Consider the following 8,374-nt stretch of genomic DNA (forward strand, 5'->3'; position numbering starts at 1 on the left):
TTGAACCCGGGACCTCTCGCACCCAAAGCGAGAATCATACCCCTAGACCATTGAGCCGCATGTTTGCTGGTAAATATTTATTATATTGAGGGTCAGAAATATTTTTTTAAAGTCGCATTGGTTATTATAATGAATATTTATTAAAAGAATAAAAAAATACATTAAGTTCAAATCGAACCTTTAATATTCGATTCTCTAACGTACAAAGAAAAAACCATATATTTATTACTCCATACAAACTCCTAGACATTAAATTAACGACATATGCAAGACGGACAAGTTTCTTGGACACGATGTACTTATAAACGAAAAGTAAACAAATAAATTATGCAAAGCAGCAGATTTTTCATACAAATTATTAGAGAATTTTTGATGATAATGGCACGATTTAAGCCAAATAGACAATTTATCGCTCTTTAAATAAATCTAATGCTATTTCATTCGATTGTGGACCTTAGATGTGATAAATATATATATTTGGGAAAAAGATCTCATAGCCACTTTATCAACCTTCTAAGTAGAGATGATTGCAGGAACATAATTACACCGCAACCAAAAATGTGAAATAAATTTACTTCAAAGCACATTATATATAAATGTAAGCGAAGCTAGTTTTATAGCTTATCAACAAATATAGTTATATTTAATGTACTTACTTAGCGCAGAAACGGCGAATTCCTTGGTTAACCGCCTTTGCGTAACAAAATTAATTATACAGTAGCGGGCATAACATTACACCTCTTCTCTAGGCCATCCGTGCATTTGCTCCGGTTTAGTTGCTTGATCCGATTTCGTTTGCCCACGTTTAGTAAGGATGGCATGGATTACGAATATTTGTGCTTTATTTATAACAATATTCGGCTTTTGGCAGAATTCGGCTTCAAAAAGACTTTGTCGGAACTTTGCATACTTTCTGTCTTACCTAAGAAATTTATTAGTTAATCATCTTCCATGTCTTACTAAATGGCAAGGAGTTTCAACCTTTTGGTGGAAACTGTATATCTCGTTTCAACCGATCTCTTTTATATCTGGCCACGTGTGATTATCATTTGACAATCTCAGTACATCTTCTGTGGAAATTGTTTGTGCAAATTCGACTTAAAAGATATCGAATAATAGAGAGATTGTTAGGTAAAACTTATCTTTAATGAGTTTTTCTTCTATATGTATATATTTTTTCTTTTCGTTAATGAACATTAATATTTTTCTGCCGTGATTTTCACTTGACTGACTTTATTTGTATTCAGCTAAATAACTAAACAACCAACCGCAATTAAACATTAAAAGGCCATTATATGCATTCATTTGCGAACAATAGAACTTTTCCAATACATGCAGACAATGTAAAAGGTGACCTCATGATGTTAATTACTATGTTATATAATTAAGATTTTTTCTTTTTTGTATAAATTTAAAAAAAATATTTACTTAATATTTTAATTAAACTAAATGTTCGAATGTCGACCGTCTATAGGAATATTTTCACGATATAGATATATATATATATGCATAAGACTTGTCATGTAGATGAGGAAAAAGTTTTTCGCATATCATAACACAACCGTCAGGCAAAGACAAATATTTAATTATTCATAAGTGAAATAAACAATGTTTTCATATATACGTAAACGCTACATGGGAAAATAAGCCAAAGGTGAGGGTAGCTGGGTTGTTGTCTGGTTGTAAGGGTATTGCATACTTTACCACATTTAACCCCGTCCAAAATGCGTTTAAATTATGACGACACAGGTTAAAAGCTTATAACCTAAAACATAAACAATCGAATAATCGTAAACTGTAACTACGAACACCTTCTCCTGTTATGGTTTTTAAAAAATCTTTTGTTAAATTTTAATAGTACACGCCAAAGTGTCTTATATCTAACGCGACATCAACACCGCACCTAAGCCAGAAAATTCTTCCAGAAATTTACGCGCAATAGCAAGTTACTAAGGGTATTTGAATTAATTTCTATTGTATTGCACGTATTTCATGGCAGGGCACATGCTAATCAAAATATTGCCATCATTAGTTTATGGGCACGTTACGACAGAAGGCGATAGAAGATTTTAGCGTTACCTGATAATTTTCAAAATTTCACTTAACGGAACTGGGGCGTAGGTTAGCAACTTTATTTGGGATTGATCAAAATAAATGATGGTCAGAGAGTCGAAGAGAGATTCTTCCTGAAAGCGATTGCAAGTCTTCCTTGGGGGCGTTAAAGATCCGCAATTGAGCATTGTTCCGCAGGGAAACTATGCTGCTTTTCTTTTAAATTGCAAATGTTTTGCATTCGTCGCTCGCTATTTTTGCTCCGATTCCTATTTCAAAAGTTTGCCACACACATCAAGCTTCAGCTGATTCCAACAACTAATGAAGAAGTTGGTATTGATGAATAGTCCCATGTACAATCGAACTTTTTATACTTGGCGTTACTATATATATGGACTTTTCATTGATCTATTTTAAATAGCGTTTTGATTACTACACGTGCTACACGTCCCCGATATCTTTCGTCGTCAACTTACAAGTTAGTTCAGTTGAACTGTATGTTATTCAATTCTATCAAATTGAATTTAATCGCAAACTAATTCAATATGATCGGCGTAGTTTGGTTGCACAGAATTTAACTCAATTATATTCATTTCTTTCCGATTCAAATCAATTTAGTTCAGCTCGGCTCAGTTTATATAAATTGAGGTTCACATATCATATTAATTCAATTTAGATTGAATTCACGTTAATTAAGCTTAATTCCATTCAATTCCATTCAATTCTATTCAAATCAATTCGAATCAAAACAATACAATGCAATGCAATGCAATGCAATTCAATTCATTTCAATTCAGTTCAATTCGGCTAAATTCAATTTCCTTTTATTCATTTATTTAAAAGAGAATTAATTCAAGAGCAGAACAGTCAGTCAGTTAGTAAAACATCTTTACTGAAAAAAACATCGACATCGTCTCTTCTCTTTATTTTCAATTTTTCAGTAAAGTCTTGTTTCTCACATTTCCTAATGAATACATTTTTGTTGAACAGTAGTTTTTCATTTTCTTGACGTCTACGTAGATACCAACAAATGTGTCATGTCTGTGCGTGTGTAAGCTACCGAAAACTTAGTTTCCTATGTCGTTTTATTTTGTTTGTTTGATTTCCTCTAACAATTATACAAGCGCCGATTTTGCATTCTTGCCAACTTTTCAATGCAGTACACTGTGTGTAACCCTTTGGCTAAAATCTTAAATTAGCGTACTCAGCTAGGCTCAGTTCATACTCACACTAATGCATATATAAATGTATATATACACCGTCTGGAATTTACAAGAGTTAAGACAAACACGACATTACCAAACATATTGTATTGTTTTCCTTTTTAAAATAATTGGAAAAACTTTTTAACAGAAATATGTTTGTCTTGGTTTCTTCTTATTGCTAATGCAATTTTAATGCTTGATTTGTTATTAATTGAAAGTGTATGGCTTCTTTAAAAAGAAGTATTCCTTACGAATAGAAAGAACTTGACAATTTTTATAAAAAAAAAAAGATTTATTTTAAAAACAAAACATTTTCTTGATAATTTAGTCTTCAGTTTTTTTTAAATAAATGAAATAGATTCTGATATGGGTTCTAAAAGCCCTTACTTTATCACTTGTTATCTACATAGTATAGTAAATGTTTAGTTATCAATTTATGTCAACATAAATATGTTTCCAGTTTACTACAATCTGCCCCTATATGCACACGCACATATGTACAATTCTGTCTATCAATTATTTCCAACATGTATGTCCCTTTCATTCCACTTCTCCTTCCTTATTAATAAAAATTTGATAATATGTTGTCTAAATGGTTTTGATAGCCTTGATTTAATATATTCCACCCGTTTATTTCTTATCATATACATATATATATATATATATATATCTACATATATATATAATAATGTTATGTTCGTTAAAGGGATCCAGTATTGTTAAGTAAATTGGCAATTGCCACTTGACTTCATAAAACATGTGTCAGCGAATCTTAAATGGAGCTTATAAAACTATTAGACTAAAATACGGGAGAAGCTATGCAAACAGATATAAGCATACGAATGTTTACAGGCGAAACATACATATCATTTATGTTATAGAAGAAAACTACTGATTAAGAAACTAAATTAACCCATTATGAACTTTACTGGTTTCAGGTTTTGTTGAAGATTTCATTTCACTTTTAGTTCACTTTTTGATGTTTATTCATTTAGTTATTTATTGCTTTGCATATATTTTGTAAATAAATTTAAAAAGTATGGATATAAAGGTCGCCGAATAACTTAGATTATATGCTGTATCGAAAATTTTACCGCACTTGAGATTTCAACCCGCGACCATTGAGTTGTCAGTCGCGACTCCTTTATATAAAAGTATAGCGAATAGTGTAATGTATATAGAAAATATGTTAAATATGTCGAACACTGTTCCGATTTTTTTACATAAAATTTAATATTTACTAAGAGAAAGAAAAGCACGTAAGTGACTTACGGAAAGAAAAACTAATAAAAAGTTAATCCTGTGCATAGAAAACCCCATTTTTGATGAACATGACAATAACTGATCGAAAACCAAATGCCTAATTAAGTCAGCTGGGCATCCAGCACAGCCACCTGGAGCTGAATATTTTCAAAATGTACTGAAAAATTACTATAACATGAATCTTGGCATATTGCGTCGGTTTTTGATTATGCTATAGTTATGCTTGTTCGGAGCAACGCTTAATGCAATGGAAATGGGTATGGAAGGATATTCATATTATCGTGTTTAATGATTCGCCTACTTTGTGGCTATGTTATTTGCGTTTTGCACATCTTAACGCACGTTGTGTACACTGCACAGTGGGATTATTTATCATAATAAATGCTCTGCGTTCACCTTAAAGGTAGTATTTTCACATAAGGAAGTTACATTTAGCACTCTTTAAAGTTGACCACCCTTTTTTCTTGGAAATCGGAGAGAACTTCTTCAATGCACCCGTTGACATTTGGTTTACATATTAGGTCAGAGTAAGATGTTACATAAATTCTCGCAAATCTGTGAACATTGTTAATAGGCTTTTAGGCTGACTGTACTCAGACAAAATAAGTTTTCAAAATGTGTTTATGAAATAAAAATCTTTGAAAAGAATTTTGTTTAAAGTATTGCAAAAAGTATAAGAGAATATTATTTCAAAATCATAAAAAAAAATTTATCATTAAAAATTCGAAAATTTGAAAAATTCACTCTCTACTAAATATTTTTTCCAATTTCAAATTATTTTGCTTTCAATTCGATCTTCAATGGGTTAAGATTGCCCTAAGATGCTACAACGTAGTTTAAAGACAAGATAACAACAATCACAACATGTGACTAACTAAGTTTGCAAGTAAAAGGTCTAATTAGTTTATACAAATATTATGTATGTACGCGTACGTAATTGTGTAGAATGGCTTGAAGGTAATTTTATATTTTATATAAATGATATAAACACTCTGTCGCTTTACTAGCATAACATCGTAAAGATTCTTTGTCTTCCATATATCACACGGAGTAACCTTTATGAATAATTAAACAAACATGTCGCTTAGTTATCAACACAGATGTATAACCCTCGTATATTTTTAAATGTAATACATACATAAGTGAGGGGAATAAATAAAAATCGAGTTTTTACGATTGTTATTTTTTTTCGCCAACTTCTAGTAAAGGTAAAGTTATCCGAATTTGCATAACTCTTTCGGACCATATTCTGCTGAAAACCACACGACTATCTTTAAGACATTAGTAGAAACCGCAACAAGCAAGCAAATAAGTGTAGCTGTAATAGTTTATAAAATGATCTTTTTGTAATAATTTTAGTGTTATATGCATTTGTCATATGTGTGTATTATTACTTTTCTTTTTCAAACTGGTGAGTTTAACGAAATAATAATAACGAAAAGATGTCGTCTTAATTTGTTAATCTTTGCTTTATAGATATCCGTTTGGTTTGTTCTTATAAATAATGTAATTATTTATCATTTTTGTGGCAAAGGAGCTAAATTATCCTTAATTAGTATCATTAATTATTTAGAAACTTGAATGAAACGCTAAGCATTCAACATTTATTTTACATCCCTTTACTCAGCTGCTATAAGATTATTATAGCCGTTCTTGTACAAAGACATGTACACTGATTCAGGAATATTTACATAACATAATTAAGTTAACAATACAATTATAATTACCATTATGAAAATATTGCAACTTTTTATTTGTGTCTAATTTCTATGGTAAATTTTCGAGGCATACCACAATTTCTTATCGTTATTGTACAAGCCGGAAAACACACTGTACGTATTATCGTAGGTCGCAACCAGAGCTGTGGAAGAAAAGGGACTGAAACTCTTATTATTATTGTCACGGGACTAAACTAAAATCCAATACAATGCATTTGAATTCTTAATCGTTGAGCAGAGGATGTCTAGGGCACGGGTTACTGTAGGACCCTTGAAGAACATGATAACATATACATAAATCATTCAAGAAATCCCGCAATAACTACTATCCAATATCTAGAGTAAAATTACGATCATTTTGTTAGAAAGAGAGAGGAGAAGAAAACATAGAGTATAATTTATTGGATGAGTAAATTTTGCTCTATATATTCTTTGCAAATTTGAAAATTCCCGACAAGAAACTCAATATTTAATTCAAACGATTTCAGTATACCCGCTGGCAGAATATTTGTAAGCAGTGTAACATAATTTCGCCCAGCAAAGTTGACTACGAAGATTGGGTAACAAAATGTTATTAAAAATGAAAAGAAAAAAAATGAATAGGAAGTCTGCCTACCAATGTAGGTTGACAGGGTGACCATTTCCATATGTGTTATCGACAGAATTCAGAAATTGAATAATTTTCTAAAACAATTATCGCGATTTACATAAAATGCTGCGTCCAATATGTTTCGAAGAAAATCGTTATAAACTGATATTTTAGAATACTAAAGGAATTTGGAAAATTTAGATAACGTGGAGCTAAACAATGAGCATTTATGGAGCGAGAAAATGTAATTAATTATATTTTATAATGAAAACTGGTCACAGCCAATTGTTAGACATGCAAATGTAGTACATTTGAGAACATTTGCCCTTTTCCTTATAAGCATTCCCATGAAAAGTAAGCCTGTTCATAGTAGCAAGATCCAACGCCTAGTGAAGAATTGTATTAGATAAAGGTGTGTAAGGTGTTTAAGGGCCGATTTAATCTGATTGAAATGCTTTCATTTTAATTTCTAAATGAAATTTTCATTGGTCTTAAATTGTTAGACATAGTACGCCAAAGTCGTCGTAAATTATATTGCTCACTATACGTTAATATTGAATACAGAAAAGGTGCTTGCTGTTGATCAAGTGATATTTTTATAAAAAAAAAAAAAAAAAAAAAAAAAGCAGCAAGAAGTCATAAAATATGTTCGCTTGTTTTGAATAAAACAGAGTTTCGGCAGCTATTAGAACTGAATCATTGAACATAGAGCTGCTGTACTCACTCAATAAAGCAAGTGAATTTCTATGAAAGCTTTCACTCGTGTGAGGCAAAAAAAAATAAAAATAATTTAACGAAAGGGGCTACGCAGTTCGCTTATTGTACTTTCTAGGTTTTTTTATTTTTAGTACTTTTTTTTTGCTTCCTTTTTCTCTTTTCGAATAACGACGCGATAATGCACTTCATATGGAGTTATAAATGTTCAAAAATGAGCAAATACATCTTCTGCGTGTTCATCTATCACGTAACAGAATATTTTAATGTAATTTACTAAGAATGACAATTCAGTGGAAGTTATAAAGTTTTTAAGGAATATCACTGAGAGTCCTCCGTCACTTTTGATATCTTTTGATATTTTCAGTCAGAGTTGCTTAACGATTTCTTTTAATATCGCACATCCAAAGGGAACACTTGTTTTTTTCCCTCCGAACTACAGCCTTGAAATTGACATGCATTTAAAAATGCTATAAGAATTCTGACTGAGACCTTTGCAGACATAGTAATTTCTTGTTAACTTTGTTTAATTGTCATTTAGAATTTTTGCAGTTCTTTGTCTCTCTTATTATGACCATGCTGGACAATACAGAGAGAAGTGGCTTAACTTTAATTAAGATACCAAAATGTGCTTCATTCACTGTAACCGACGTTTTCGTAGAGACCGTTGTCGTTGAATGGTAGGAAACGGGAAGAAGGAAAATAACTAATACCTAAGCCAAAGTTACTTGAATATTTTCAATACCACAAGTTTTCTTGTTTATGTTTGCATAAAATCTTTTTAAACATTTGGCGTCTTTGCAGAGAGATTTCACCATTTATTTATTTATTTA

This window comes from Glossina fuscipes, unplaced genomic scaffold (assembly GCF_014805625.2).
Source record: "Glossina fuscipes isolate IAEA_lab_2018 unplaced genomic scaffold, Yale_Gfus_2 111, whole genome shotgun sequence".
Classification (NCBI taxonomy): Eukaryota; Metazoa; Arthropoda; class Insecta; order Diptera; family Glossinidae; genus Glossina; species Glossina fuscipes.